Raw genomic sequence first — 15,942 nt, 5'->3', positions numbered from 1 at the left:
AAAGAAAGAAAGAAAGAAAGAAAGAAAGAAAGAAAGAAAGAAAGAAAGAAAGAAAGAAAGAAAGAACTTCCTGTTTCAAACAACTTACCTGCCACAAACGTGTTCAGTCATTAAGGGAGATTAGGACTTTTGGAAATCATCAAGAACGAGAAGATGTCAAAATTTTCAAGTCTCTGGTAGAACATGAAAAGATGGTCCTGTTTTTTCCTTTGGCCCAAAGTGGCACTTAATGAGAGACAGCTTGCCTGACTGAGAGATGAATCAGACCCCAAATCACTCATTTATCCATTCAGTTCACAAATCCTGATCTGTCTGCTTGGGAGCCAAGTGCAAAGCAGCTGGAGGCTGCTTATCTGAGTCCTGTGCACACAAATGAACATAATGTGTCCAAAGTTAATCACCAGTCTGGAAATCACCCTGGGCAGAGCAAATGTTTAACAAAGACCTGGGCTTGGGGAGGGCAGCCTGTGGTCCCTGAGGAGCTCCTCTGGGGATCCAGGCACCTAAATGCCAGGAAACCTGCACTATTGGATGCAAATCTTGACCCTGAAGAAACTGGAGTGTAGATAGTGATACAATTACAGGGGATGTGGAGGACCCCTCCCCCCCACACCCCGTTACTGGGGAAGTTTCCATGGGACCCAAGCATGCTGATCAACAAGTCTGAGTCAGGGCTATATTAGCAAGCTGGCAGCCTAGGGCTACTTATGGGCCAGTTGTCCAAAACTGGAGGGGACCCAGGGTCCAACCTAGCTTCAGAGAATTGGAAGGGTAGATCATGGAGAATATCATTCATTGTAAGATCCCCAAAAGCCCGCCCTCCAAACACACACACACATACACACACACACACGCCCATACGGGACAGTCCCCCTACTTGATGAACTTTAACTGGTTTCCAATCCTGTGCCGCCCGCTGTTCTAGGTACTGGGGAGACAGAGACTGATAGGCTTCAGTGGGCTGGGGGCAGATTCATTAAGAAGGGCCCTTCTCTCTCTCATCCTCCTCTTCACAAGCCTACTTGAGTCCCCTCTCAATTCCTGGCATAAGTAAGGCACAATTTCATGACATTTCTGCCCTTTACTAAAAGGTCTCAGATACCCAGTTGAAAAAAACAACAACAGGCAAATGACTCGGACCGGCACTTTACACAACAGGAATACCCAAATGGCCAGAAACCATGTGACAAGACGCTCCACATCAATGATTACAGGGAAATGCACATTAGAACGACAAGTGCTGTGACTACCACTCACTAGAATGGCTGAAATCAAACCTCCGAAAATATCAAGGTGGGTGCGGATGTGGAGCGACCAGAATGCTCATGGACTGCTGGTGGGAGTATAAATAGGTACAAGCATGTCAGGGAACTGTTTGGGCAATTCCTTCTAAAATTAAACATACACTGAGGCTCCTGGGTGGCTCAGTCGGTTAAGCTTCCGACTCTTGATCTTGGCTCAGGTCTTGATCTCAGGGTCGTGAGTTCAAGCCCCGTGTTGGGCTCCAGGCTGGGCACGGAACCTACTAGAGAGGAAAAGGAAAAGGAAGAGGAAGAGGGAGAGGGAAAGAAAAGAAAAGAAAAGAAAAGGGAAAGTAAAGGGAGAGAAAAAGGAAAGGGAAGTGAAGGAAAGGGAAGGAAAAGGAAAAGATATTATACATACGCTTAACACATGGCCAGGAAGTTCTACTCCTGGATATATACTCAAAAGAAGTGAGCATGTTTATGCACACCAAAGGACATGTACAGAAACATACATCGCGGCTGAGTTGGTAATAGCCAAAAACCCACCAAATGAAGAAGGATAGATATATTGTGTACAGCACAGAAGGAAAATGAGTGAATTGTTCTTACTCGCAATAATGGGGATGAATCTCAGATACAATGTTAAGGGAAAGAAACCAAATACAAAAGGACACATCCCGTATAACAATGCATAAAAAGTAAGGGCCACCTGGGTGGCTCAGTTGTTAAGCGTCTGCCTTCGGCTCAGGTCATGATCCCAGGGTCCTGGGATCAAGCCCCACATCGGGCTCCCTGCTCAGCGGGGAGTCTGCTTCTCCCTCTCCCTCTGCCCCTCCCCCTGCTTGTGTTTTCTCTGTCAAATAAATAAATAAAATCTTTTTAAAAAATGTTAAAGAAAAAAACAATGTATACGAGGTTCAAGACCAGGCAAAACTCATGTGTGGCGAGAGAGGTCAGAATAGGGGTCACCCGGTGGGGCAGTGGGAGGTAGGGATTGACCAGAAAAGGACTCAAAGGAACTTCCTGGAATGAGGGAAATGTTCTCTGCGCTGATCTGGGTAGTGGTTCCACAGATGTACACATAGGTAAAAATTCATCAAACTGCCCCCTTTAGATCTGTGCATTTTACTGGCTGTAGATTATGTCTCGATAAAAGAGGAAAAACAATTAAAAGTCTTGGGTGACCACACTTGATGGAAGCATGGCTGAACACCAAAAGCTTGCGTGTCATACAGTGGACACAGTGGTCTGGGGTTTAACAGAACAGCCTCCCATACAGGCACTTCCCAAAGCCCTTGGCCACAGTTTCAATCCTTACCTCTCTCTGGCACCAAAAGAACAGAGAAACAGACGCATTTCTTTCCAGCCAAGGAGGCTGTGGCTCTGTGCAGAGCTTACCAGGGACTCCCTCTTCTGAGTTGTCCTCTTACTGCCCCCACGGCACCGGGGCCGGGCACTCTGGAAAGCCAGGCCTGCTCAGAGCCCCTGAGAGGGGCCCAGCAGGGCCTTAGAGGGAATTTATGGTGACCTGAGTGCCCTGGATGCACAGAGCTGGCCTGTAAGGAAAGACCAGGTGAAGAAAGAAGATTCTGTATTCAGAGCGCCGCTTATACCAATGGAATCACACAGGTCAGCCCATGGACCAGGAGTTACCAATCTCAGCTGCACATCAGAACCACTGGGAGCTTTCGAAACATAGGCTTCCCCCAGGCCCGCCCGCCCAGCCCCAGGCCAGAGGAAGCAGGACCTGCAGCACAGGGTTTCTCAAAGGGGATTCCGGAAGCAGGAACTTGTTAGAAATGCACATTCTCAGGCCCACTCCAGACCCGCTGGACTCTGGAGCCACCCTGGCAATTTCTGCTCTCATTGTTCTGATGAGCTCTCCCATGATCTGATGCATGCTCAAGTGTGAGGCCCGCTGCTGTGGGTAGAAATCTGCCTTTCTAGCGGGCTCCTAGGTGATGCAGCCTCTCCAGCTCTGGGCACCACGCTTTGAGACCCACCACTGTCCGTCTCATGGGCAGAGCCAAGCTTGGGGACAGAAAGGGGGAATTCAAAGCTACCCAGGTAAGTGACTCTGATGCAGATGAAGGTTAACAAGAAGAGCTTCCATAAGCGTTCATCATGTAATCTGGCAGGAGGCCCACACAGGTGAGAATGTTACAGGAGAAGAAATACAATTTGCTGCTGAACGTGACCTGTCTGGGGCCTCTTTTTGTCCCATAAAACTGCATTTTATGGTTCCTGGTGGTGGAAGATTTACTTTCTAGGTGTCCATCCCTGAGAGTTTGTTCTGACACTACTGGACCTGGAGAAATTTCTGGTAGAACACTTTGCGTAAAAGCAAATTTCCCCCCAAATGAGGAGAATTTCCCCTCAAATTGGGGGAAGGCTTGATTTTACCCTCAAAGTTAACCTTTGGTCCAAGGTATATGGAAAACAAAGGCAGGGGAAATTAAGGAGTAAAGGGAATGAACAAGAAGAGATTTTGTGCAGGGCTGGGTGAGAGGCAGGGAATGAGGGGGAGTGGAAGGGAAGAGAAGAGAGAGCATCACAGGTGAGAAGGGCAGGAAGATATACTCTTCTTTCTGAAGAGGCCTGACTCTTTTTTTTTTTTTTAACTGAGCACTGAGAGGGGTTTTGTGCACGATTGGAAGGAAGAGCTGGACAAGCTGATCTCCAAAGCAAGAAAGGAAGAATTTGAAGAGAGTCAAGGGGAACTACGGGGAGTCAGGGGGTCAGGGAGGCCAGCGTGCCAGGGAGGAGGGTCAGCCATCATGAGGATTACAAGTTCCTGCTCTGAAAAGGCAAACCACATTCTGGGAGAAAATATTCACAACAGATATATCTTTAAAGAAGAAGGAGGAGGAGGAGGGGGAGGAGGAGAAGGAGGGGAGGAAGAAGAAGAGGAAGGAGAAGAAGACTTACGTTCTGAACATATAAAGAACTTGTACAACTCACTAACAGGAAGGCAAACCACTCAGTAAAAAAAATGGGTAAAAGACATGAACTAACAAACAACATACAAATGACCAAAAAGCACATGAAAAGATGATCAACATCATTTGTCACCAGGGAAATGCAAATAAAACCACAGCAAGATACCACATAACACCCACTAGAATGACTAAAATTAAAAGCTTGCAAAACCAAGTGTTGGCTAGGATGGAGAGCAACTGGAACTCTCATATCTTGCTGGCAGGAATTAAAAATACTACAACCACTCAGGGAACTACTGGAGTTTCTTTTATACATATACCTCCCAAATAACCCAGCAATTCCATTCTTAGATATTTACAGGAGAAAAAAAAAAACAAACACAAATTTCCCCAGATTTGTACGTAAGTATAAATAGCCACACAGGGCTAGTGACCGCCATGTTGGACATGTCAACTCTACATGATCTAGTTGCTCAAATATTCATGAAGGTCTACATTAAAATACATAATTTATCTTAAGAAATAAAAGGCTTGTACACAAATGTGCATAGCAGCCTTATTCACAATTGCTAATAACTGGAAACAATCCAAACATCCATCAACTAAGAAATGGGCAAACAAAATTTGGTATATCCACAGAAAGGGATCATAATAAAATGGATGAAATTACTCATAGATATAACAACATGGATGAATCTAGAAATCACTATGCAGAATAGAAAAAGCTAGATGCAAAAGAGTGCCCACCCCATGATTCCATATAAAATTTTTAAACAAGTAAAACTGATTTAGAGTGACAGAAAGCAGATCAGAGCTTGCCTGGAATTGAGGAGACTTCAAAGAGAAACTAAAGAACTTTCTGAGATGGTAGACAGGCTCTAGATCTTGTTTAGGGTCCAGGCATTGGTCAAAAGTCATTGAACTGAATGCATAAAGTGCATAAATGAATATCACTGGATGTAAATTATACCTCTGGTGAAATAGCAAAAAAATTTAATGAGGCATATATCTCATTTTATTGCACTAGGCTTTATTGTGCTTTGCAGATAATGTACTTTTTTACAAATTGAAGGTCTGTGGCAACCCCGCGTGGAGGAAGTCCCAATGGCATTTGGCTCACCTAATGTCTCTGTGTCACATTTTGGAATACGCCCAATATTTCAAACTTTTTCATTATTATTATATGTGTTATGGTGACCTGTGATCAGTGATTATGATTCACTGAAAGCTCAGACGATGGTTAGCATTTTTTAGCAATAAAGTATTTTTAAATTAAGGTATTTACATTTTTTAGACATAGTGATATTGTATGCTTAATAGACTACAGTATCACGGAAACATAACTTTTATATGCACTGGGAAACCAAAACATTCATTGGACTCACTTTATTGCAATATTCACTTAATTGCACTGATCTGGAATGGAACCTGAGAAATATGTCAAAGGTATGCCTCCAAGGAATTGTCCTTCACTCCTGTAGAGCAGTGTTAACTATAATCATCATGTACATCACATCCCCAGAACTTATCTATATTATAACTGCAAGTTTGTACCTTTTGACCACCTTCACCATTTCCCCCACCTCCTACCCCTTACCTCTGATAACCACAAATCTGGTCTCTTTTTCTATGAGTTTGGGGTTTTTTTTTTATTCCACATATAAGTGAGATGATACAGTCAGTATTTGTCTTTCTCTGTTTGCCTCATTTCATTTAGCATGGTGTCCTTAAGGTCCATCCATGTTGTCACAAATGGCAGGATTCCCTTCTTTTTATGGCTGAATAGTATTCCATTATATCTATAGCTTTATCTGTCCTATTTTCTTTACCCATTCATCTGTCAATGGACACTTAGGCTGTTTCCATTGTAAATAATGCTCAGTGAGGAGTCATTCTTGAGACACAGGTTGAGGGGTGACGATGGGGGCTAAGGGAACAGAGAGCACACCTTAGCCAAGCAGCTTTGTCAGGATGCTTGAGGAAGGAGAGAGTGGGCTCCTAACAGAGCTTGCTATGAGAATCCCCAGGAAATCCCACCTGGCCACCCAAATTTCCCAACATCTATTGTGTATCAATTCTTCATTTCTACAGAAGGATGGACCTTATTCTAACTGCCGCTCTGGGGCAAAGCATGCCAAAAGTCCCCATGCCCTTCTTCTATAAAGACTTGTCCTATATTTGCTCTGAGGAGGGCTGAAGAAACTAGGTGAACTGTCCAACCTTGAGTTCCCAGGATCAAGGCTGGCTTGCCCATCCAGGTCTCCTTTCCCATTCACCTGTGTTGCTGGTGGGAATATATACTAGTACAACCTCCATGGAAGGCGAGATGACAAAAATCTATCAAAATTACACATGCACATACCCTACACTTCTACCCCAAAGTATTTGTTTTGTAGAAAAACTTGCACACATATGAAACCATACATATACATGGTTATTTATTGCCTCACTTTTTGTAACACTGCTTGGCCAGAAACAACACAAATGCCCCTCAGTAGGGTCATCAAAAATATTAATATTGATTAAATTATTTATATTGAATATTTATTATGTTTATATTTATTATTTAATATATATTTTAAGTATGGAACATACCAACAATGGATACTATTCTGGTGCAAAAAAAGTAATGAAGATGTTCTCTATGTACAGACATTGAAAGTTTTCAGGATATATATATATATTTTTTTAAGATTTTATTTATTTATTTGAGAGAGAGCTAGAGCACACAAGAGCAGAGGGAGAAGGAGAAGCAGATTCCCCACTGAGTAGGGAGCCTGACACAGGCTCGATCCCAGAACCCTGAGATCATGACCTGAGCTGAAGTCAGACGCTTAACCAACTGAACCACCCAGGTGCCCCACCAAGATATATTTTTAAGTGGAAAAAAAAGCAAGATGTCTAACAGTCATACAGTACAAAACCATTCAAGTCTAAAAAATAAATAAAAGGTGTATAAGTCAGATTCAGAAAATTATACTTGTTTATGAATCCCCACAAAAAAAGTCTTGGTAAGAGTCCTCTAGCCTATTAGGTTCAGTATATGGGGGCCTGCAGATTAAACTGACAAGAGACAGATAACAAGAGAAAAGACAGCTTATTAACACATGCAACACACATACATGCATTACTCATTACTCATGCTCATTACTCAATGATGAATGACTTAAAGTGGTCATTAGAATTTGAGCCTTATATATACTTATATATCTAACTTTGTAGGGAAAAGAGAGGGAGAGAATAAAGGCTTCTCTGAGAAGAGCAAATAGGTTTCTTTAGGAAAATGGGTTTAGAGAGCAAACTGGAGATCAGAAAGTTTGTGATAATGCTTGTTATGCAGGTGCAGGTGGTGCTTCCCTGTTCTTCATGGCCATAAAACTCCCCTGGAGAGAGGACTTACGGCAGGTTAACTCTCTCCTGGAAGTAGAAACTGCCCCCAAGAAAGGATTTATGACAGTCCTCCTTTCTCAGAAGTTTCTACTTTTAGTCAGATAAGGGAAACTCCAAAGGCTTCCTTCTATATCTGTTGAAATTCAAATGTCTTCAGCTTAAAATAATCCTTCTACCAACTCTGGGTCCTCATGCAAAGATACACCAGAAACTGATAATGGTGATAATGCATTTGTAGGGCAGGGCAGGGCATGGCGGTGGAGAGGAACTGAGAGGTTGGGGACAGTGATATGGAGAAGACTTTTGGGGTACACTTTTTTATCTTTATTAAGTTTTAGCAAAATGTGAATGTGTTGCCCATTCAAAAAAAAAATAAGTTCTAAGTATGTTTCTAATCTATTTAAGGAGTGGTTTCCCACACACACTCTCTTTAGGAAAAGATAGATTTTTGCCTCATTAGCAAAGCCTAATGGGATCCAGCCCTGAGGGAGGTGCAAAGATTTTATCATCATTGGCTGCAATTTCTACCCAGAAAGGTTATAAAACAGAGTCAGAGCACCCTTTTCATTTTGCTGGGAGAGATACTTACAAGCTGAAAGTCCCAGGACCCTCTCGCACTGTCCCCCTCCAGTCTCCAGGAACACAAAGGCAGCTGCAGAGGATTGGGGGGAGGGGGCGGTTGCTGGGAGTAGAGCCAAGAGCCAGTGGACAATGGAAATCTGCCCCCTTCAAACAGATGTCAGGATTATTATTGGGGCTTTGCATGTGGTGGAAGATAAAAGGACTGGCAGAACCCCTACAAATGCCTGCATCTTGTCCTAACATCCTAACTCATTGCCCATAAAAGAATCAAAGTGCTTTCTAGCCCAGAGAGGGAGACATTTCTGATCTGAAGATTCCAAAATAGGAATTCAAAGTCAATTGAAGGTTTTTCAGATAGAATTGATGAGCAGATCTTAAATGCCCTAAAATTCCAAAAAACAAGCCAAAGAAAGAAGGGATCAAGATTCTGTTCTGGGGACACATCTCAGTTCTGGAACATGCCAAGCACACTCCCACCTGAGGGCATCTAAACCAGCTGTCCCCAATGTCCACAATAGCCAAACTATGGAAGGAGCTGAGATGTCCTTCAACAGATGAATGGATAAAGAAGATGTGATTCATATATATAATGGAATATTACTCAGCCATCAGAAAGGATGAATACGGGCACCTGGGTGGCTCAGTTGGTTAAGCGACTGCCTTCGGCTCAGGTCATGATCCTGGAGTCCCTGGATCGAGTCCCGCATCGGGCTCCCTGCTCGGCAGGGAGCCTGCTTCTGCCTCTGACCCTCCCCCCTCTCATGTGCTCTCTCTCATTCTCTCTGTCTCAAATAAATAAATAAAATCTTAAAAAAAAAAAAAAAAAAGAAAGGATGAATACCTACCATTTACATCGATGTGGATGGAAGTGGAGGGAATTATGCTAAGTGAAATAAGTCAATCAGAGAGAGACAATTTTCATATGGTTTCACTCATATGTGGAATATAAGAAATAGCACAGAGGATCATAGGGGAAGGGAGGGAAAACTGAATGGGAAGAGATCAGAGAGGGAGACAAACCATGAGAGACTCTTGAATCTGAGAAACAAACTGAGGGTCAAGGAAGGGGAGGTTGGTGGGGGATGGGGTAACTGGGTGATGGGCACTTAGGAGGGCACGTGATGTGATGAGCATTGGATGTTATACGCAACTGTTGAATCATTGAACACTACATCAGAAACTCATGATGTACTATGTTGGCTAATTGAATTTAAATTAAAAAAAATTAAAGACCAGGAAAAATAAAATAAAATAAAATAAAGCATCTGTCCCCTCCACCTAGAATCCTCATCTCAATCTCCTCACTTTGGTCCCAGCTTCTCATCCTGATCTCAATTTACACTCCCCCTTTTCACGGGAGGCCTTCTGTGATCACCCAAAATATAAGCCCACCAAACACTCTCGAACACATACATCCCCATTTTCATTTACTCTCTTCATAACCCTTACTACCATCAAATTCTGTATCTATTTGTTGTCTGTTTCTCCCAGTTGGAATGTCCTCCAATGGTACAGTGATAACTGGTTCATTCTCCCCATGTCCCCAGTGTTTAGAGCAGTTGCCTAAGACATAGTGGGTGCTCAATCAATATTCGTTCAGTTAATGAAAAAATGAGTAAAAGTTAAATTTGAGATGTCTGTGAAATATCCAAGAAGGGATGTGAAGTGAGGAAGTTGTTGAATTGTCAGCATGGGAAAGATCCAGGCGGGAGGCTCATATTTGGACATCATTAGAACAAATTCCATTTTTAAATACATAGGAATTGATGAACTCACCCAAGGAAGGATTTAAAGAAAAAAGAGCCTGAGCTCCAAGGAAGCAAAAATTGAGAGGCTGGAGAGAAAAGGGAGCAAGCAAAGAAGAGCAAGAAGAGACCAGCGAGGTAAAAGGAAAACTAGCAGCAGGTGCCCCAAGGCTGAGTCTGGGGTTTTTGGAGACAAGGAAGCAGCCATCTGTGTGGGATGCTGCCCCCACAGCTGCCAGCATGGAGGCTGTCAGGACAATGATGAGAGAGACCAGTTTGGGTGCGGTGGTGGGACAGAAGCCTGCCAGGAACAGACCGAAGGATGACTGGTACATGAGGGAGTAGAAGTTTGGCTGAGTTAGATGGCAAATATACTTGATGTAGTTAAGAGGCAGGCAAATACAGATCAAGGGAAGATTCTTCTTGTTCAATGTTTTATTTTGAAAAATTTCAAGCCTGCAGAACAGTTGAAAGAAGAATACCATACACACCTCTTCACTCTTTACCTTAATGCATCATTTGTAAAGACTTTGCCACATCTACTTTCCACACACACCCATATATATTCATTTTGGGGTGAATTGTCAGAAATAAAGTTGCAGATACCTCTAAATACTTCAACATGCTTTTCCTAAGAAAAGGGCCTTTCTCCTATGTGACCTCACTGTTATATCCCACCTGAAGTAATTAACATTGAATCAATAATATCATCTGATAAACAGACTATATTCACATTTCCCTGGCAGTCCAGAAATGTCCTTTTTAGCTGCTTTCTTTTTTCCCTGGCCTACGATCCAATCAAGTTTCATGCATTCCATTTCGTTGCCATGTCTCTACAGTCTCCTTTAATCTGAAACAGTGCCCAGTCTTTTTTTGTTTTTCATGGCACTGACATGCTTGAAGAGTTCAGGCCAGTTGTCACGTAGCATGTCCCACAGCCTGGATTTGTCTGATTGTTTCCTCATGATTGGATTCAGGTTAAACGTTTTTGGCAAGAGCACCACATAGACGGTGTGAACTTCTCAAGGGAGAGGTTTTTTTAAAGATGGAAAATATTCAACCTACTTAAATGCCAGTGGAAATGATGCAGTAGATCAGGGATGGATGCTGGGGAAGGAAATCAGAAAAATTAATGAAGTAATGAAGTCTTTGAATTGGCAGGAGGGGGGCACCTGGGTGGCTCAATTGTTGAGCATCCGACTCTTGATTTCAGCTCAGGTCATGATCTTGGAGTTGTGAGATCGAGACCCACACTGGGTTCCACACTGGACATGGAGCCTGCCTAGGGTTCTCTTTCTCTCGTTCTCTCTCTCTCTGCCACCCATCCCCCCCACTTAAAAAAATGAATTGGCAGAAGGGTAGTAAGTGGAATTAGATGAAGGGATTTGTCCAGACTGACAGCTGACATGTCTCTGTGGTTGTAGCAAACAGGAAGAAGGAGAAGATGGTGTAAATGAATAAAGGCAGTCAGACACAGTGACCTGTGTGTTTGGACCTGATGGCTTCTAATCTTTCAGTGAAGTGAAGCAAAGTCAGCTGCTGAACCTGGAAGTAAGACTGTGGAAGGGGAGGAGGGAGATTTGAGGAAGGAAGAAACAGTCTGACATGGTCATTGGTGGAAGTGGCAAAGCAAGCTTTCTTAGAGAAATATCAGAAGTTAGGCAGCACTGTTGTGACATGGACAAATCCAAGAGGACATATCAGTACACACATCCAAATCAGTATGGATGTAGTTGGACCAAAAGCACCACATATCAAGGGGATGTAATTGATATCCTTAGACTACTTCATCCAACAACAGTACAATACACATTCTTAAGCTCACAAGGAATATTCACCAAAAGAGACCACAATCTGGGCCATGAAACACACCTTAACAAATTTATAAGAATTGAAATCATACAGTGTCTGTTCTCAGACATGGTGGAATTAAACTAGAAATCAGTAACAGAAGGATAAATGGAGGATCCCCAAATATGTGGAGATTAAACAATACATTCATGAATAACAATGGGTCAAAGAGGAAACCTCAGAGAAAACTTAAAAACATTTTGACAATGAAAACACAACTTATTAAAATTTGTGGGATGTAATGAAAGCAGTATGAATAGGGAAATTTGTAGAATTGAATGCATATATTGAAAAATAAGAAAGATCTTAAATCAATGATCTAAGTTTCAGGGTATCTGGGTGGCTCAGTCAGGGAAGCATCTGCCTTCGGCTTGGGTCACAATCCCAGGGTCTTGGGATCAGGCCTGCACTGGGCTCCCTGCTCAGGGGAAAGTCTGCTTATCCCTCTCCCTCTGACCCTCCCCCCCAACTTTTGCTCTTGCTCTTGATCTCTCTCAAATAAATAAATACAAACTTAAAAAAAAAAGAAAAAAAAGATCAGTAAGATCAATAAAATAAAATCTAGCCAGACTAAGAAAAAAAAGAAGACACAAACTTCTAATATCAGAAATTAAAGAGAGGACACCACTACAGATCCCATGAACACTAAAAGGACAATAAAGGAATACTAGAAACAACTCTATGCCCCCAAATTTGATAACCTAGATGAAATGGACCAATTTCTTGGGACACCTTGGTGGCTCAGTCGGTTGGGCATCTGCCTTCGGGTCAAGTCATGATCCCAGGGTCCTGGGATTGAGCCCTGCATCAGGCTCCCTGCTCAGCGGGGAGCCTGCTTCTCCCTCTCCTCCCTGCTTGTGCTCTCTCTAGTTATCTCTGTTGTTATCTCTGTTTCTCTCTCAAAAAAAAATAAATAAAATCTTAAAAAAAAAAGAGAGAGAGAAATGGACCAATTTCTTGAAAGACATAACATGCCAAAACTCACAGAAAAAGAAATAAACTATCTGAATTGGCCTATATCTATTATAGAAATTGAATCAATAATTAATAACCTTCCAAAATAGAAAGTATGAAGCCCAGATGGGTTCACTGGTAAATTCTACCAAACATTTAAGGATGAGATTATATCAATTCTCTACAATCTCTTTCAGAATATGGAAACAGAGTGAATACTTCCAAACTCATTCTATGAGTTCAGTCTCCCACCAAAACCAGACAAAAATATTTCAAGAAAAGAAAACTACAGTCCAATGTCTCTCATGAACATAGATGCAAAAATCCTCAACAAAATATTAACCAATTAAATTTAACAATGTATAAAAAAAATTATACACCACAACCAAGTGGAATTAATCGCAGGTAGGCAAGGCTGGTCAACATTTGAAAATCAATTGATGTAATCCATATATCAACAGACTAGAAAAGAAAAAAATCATATGATCATATTAATACATGCAGAAAAAGCCTTTGACAAAATCCAACACCTGTTCATTATAAAAACTCTCAGTAAACTAGGAATAGAAAAGAATGTCCTCAACTTGATAAAGAATATCTACAAAAACCCACAGCTAATATCATACTTAATGATGAAAAACTTGCAACTTTCCCACAAAAATCAGTAAAAGGCAAGGATGTCCACTGTCACCACTCCTTTTCAACATTGTACAGGAGGCTCAAGCTAATGCAATAAGACCAAAAAAAAAAAAAAAAAGGAAATAAAAGACATACATACTGGGAAGGAAAAAATAAAACTAAAACTGTTTATGGATGACATGACTGTCTATGCAGAAAATCTGAAATAATCAACAAAAAGACTCCTGGAACGATTACAGAACGTTACAGGATACAAAGTCAATACATAAAAGTCAATTGCTTTTTTATATACCAGAAATGAACAAGTGAAATTTGAAATTAAAAGCACAATATCACTGGAGTGCCGGGACAGACCCAGGAACTAAGTGGGCCTCTGGCCCGAGCACATCCTCCCAGATCCTGTGTTCCCCAACTCTGCATCTTCTCCAGCCAATTCACAATCAACAAAGAAATCTCACACCCTCTCACTCCTTCCATGTCCAACCCCTGCCTCTGTCCCTGCCCTAGGGACCACCACCACTCTAAAAACATTAAGTCTATTTAGAGAGGGGGGCAAAAAAAAAACAAAATCAGAGAAAAAACTAACCTGGAAGGAACAAACCATTGTAGGAAGCAGGAAAAATTTCTCTATTATTATAACTACAGATTAAGCATGAGAGAGATATAAGAAAATAATGCTGGGGTGCCTGGATGGTTCAGTCAGTTAAGTGTCCAACTCTCGGTTTTGGTTCAGGTTGTGATCTCAAGGTCTTGAGAACAAGCCCCTCACTGAGTGGCATCTCAACATGGAGTCTGCTTAAGTTTCTCTCTCCCTCTGCCCCTCCCCACCCCCCACGCTCACATGTGTGTGCCCATGCTCTCTCTCTCATTAAAATAAATACATAAATTTTAAAAATAAAAAAGAAAAGAATGCATCCAAGAAACAAGAACAGGATGTCAGGAAAAAAGGTAACAATTAGAAAACAAGAAAGAGTCTTTGGAAATTAAAATATGATAGCCAAAATGTTTAAATTCAATAGAAGTGTACTTCTGTTTCCAGGAAGATGGAGTAAACATAGTTTTCCCTATTCTTCCTTCTGCATTTAACTAAAACCCCTGAACATTATATGTAAAAGAAATATAAGAATACCTGAAAGGTAGAGAGAAGAAGGCACATGATTAGGGGACATGGAATCCAAAAAATGACATTAGCAGTAAGTGTCTTGGTTTTTCTTTTTGCCTTATATATCCCATAGCTTCCTGAGAAGCCCACAACCCAGAAATGCCAACAGGCATCTCCCCCCCCAAAAAAAAATAGGAAGAAGAAGAAGACCAAAAACCCTCCTCTTTAGTCAAAGGACTGGGAGAAAAGCAGACTTGCTAGAAAAATTGAAAGATAAAACTATAGAAATTACCCAATCTGAATAACAGAGAGAGAATGGACTTTAAAAAGAAGAACAAAACCTCAGAGCCCTGTAGGACCATAACAAAAGATCTAATATTTGTGTCATCAGAAGCCTGATGACATTAACCTATAGATTCAAGTTGTAAGGTCCTCACACAAGATAAACCTAAAGAAATTCACACCAGGGCACCTGGGTGGCTCAGTCAGTTAAGCGTCTGCCTTCGGCCCAGGTCATGATCCCAGGGTCCAGGGATGGAGCCCCACATTGGGCTCCCTGCTCAGCAGAGTCTGCTTCTCTCTCTGCCCCTCACCCTGCTCGTGCTCTCTCTCTCACTCTCTCTGTCTCTCTCTCAAATAAATAAATAAAATTAAACCAAAAAAAAAAGAAAAGAAAAGAAAGAAATTCACACCAAAACACACTATAATCACACTTCTGAAAACTAAAGACAAAAAATCTTGAAGGGTGCCTGGGTGGCTCAGTTGGTTAAGCGACTGCCTTCAGCTCAGGTCATGATCCTGGGTTCCTGGGATCGAGTCCCGCATCAGGCTCCCTGCTCTGTGGGGAGCCTGCTTCTCCCTCTCCCACTCCCCTGCTTGTGTTCCCTCTCTCGCTGTGTCTCTCTCTGTCAAATAAATAAATAAAATCTTTAAAAAAAAAATACTATAAATAAGTCAAAATATAATTCAAAAAATGTTCAAGCCACCAACAGAAAGGAAAGGAAACAGAGAAACAAAAAACAGAGACAGCAACAGAAAATAAAAATAAGATGGCAGATTCAACCCTAGCATATCAATAATTACATTAAATGTAAATGATCTAAATATACCAATTAAAAGACAGAAATTGGTGGAGTGGATCAAGAAACATGACCCAACTATATGCTATCTACGAAAAACAAGAAACAAGAAACAAAAAAACTCATTTCAAATATGATACAGGCAGAATGTAAAAGAATGGGAACAGATACATCAAAAGTCTCTCCCCACCCCTCAAAGTTACACTGGAAATGGTTAAAGAAATGGTAGTACATCCATACCAAGGAATACTACTAAGCATGAACTATTGGTACAATTAATAACCAGGATGAATCCCCATTGTGTGATTCCATTTATGATTCCATTGTTGAAATGACAAAATTATAGAAATGGGTTAAGAAAGGAATGGCTGCAAGAGGCAAGGGGGTGTGCTTCCATAATGCTACTAGAGAGATCCT

The sequence above is a fragment of the Mirounga leonina genome, unplaced genomic scaffold, assembly GCF_011800145.1.
Source record: "Mirounga leonina isolate KUSES-001 unplaced genomic scaffold, KU_Mleo_1.0 Mir_150, whole genome shotgun sequence".
In the NCBI taxonomy this organism is placed as follows: Eukaryota; Metazoa; Chordata; class Mammalia; order Carnivora; family Phocidae; genus Mirounga; species Mirounga leonina.
Note: the sequence above shows the minus strand (reverse complement) of the source record.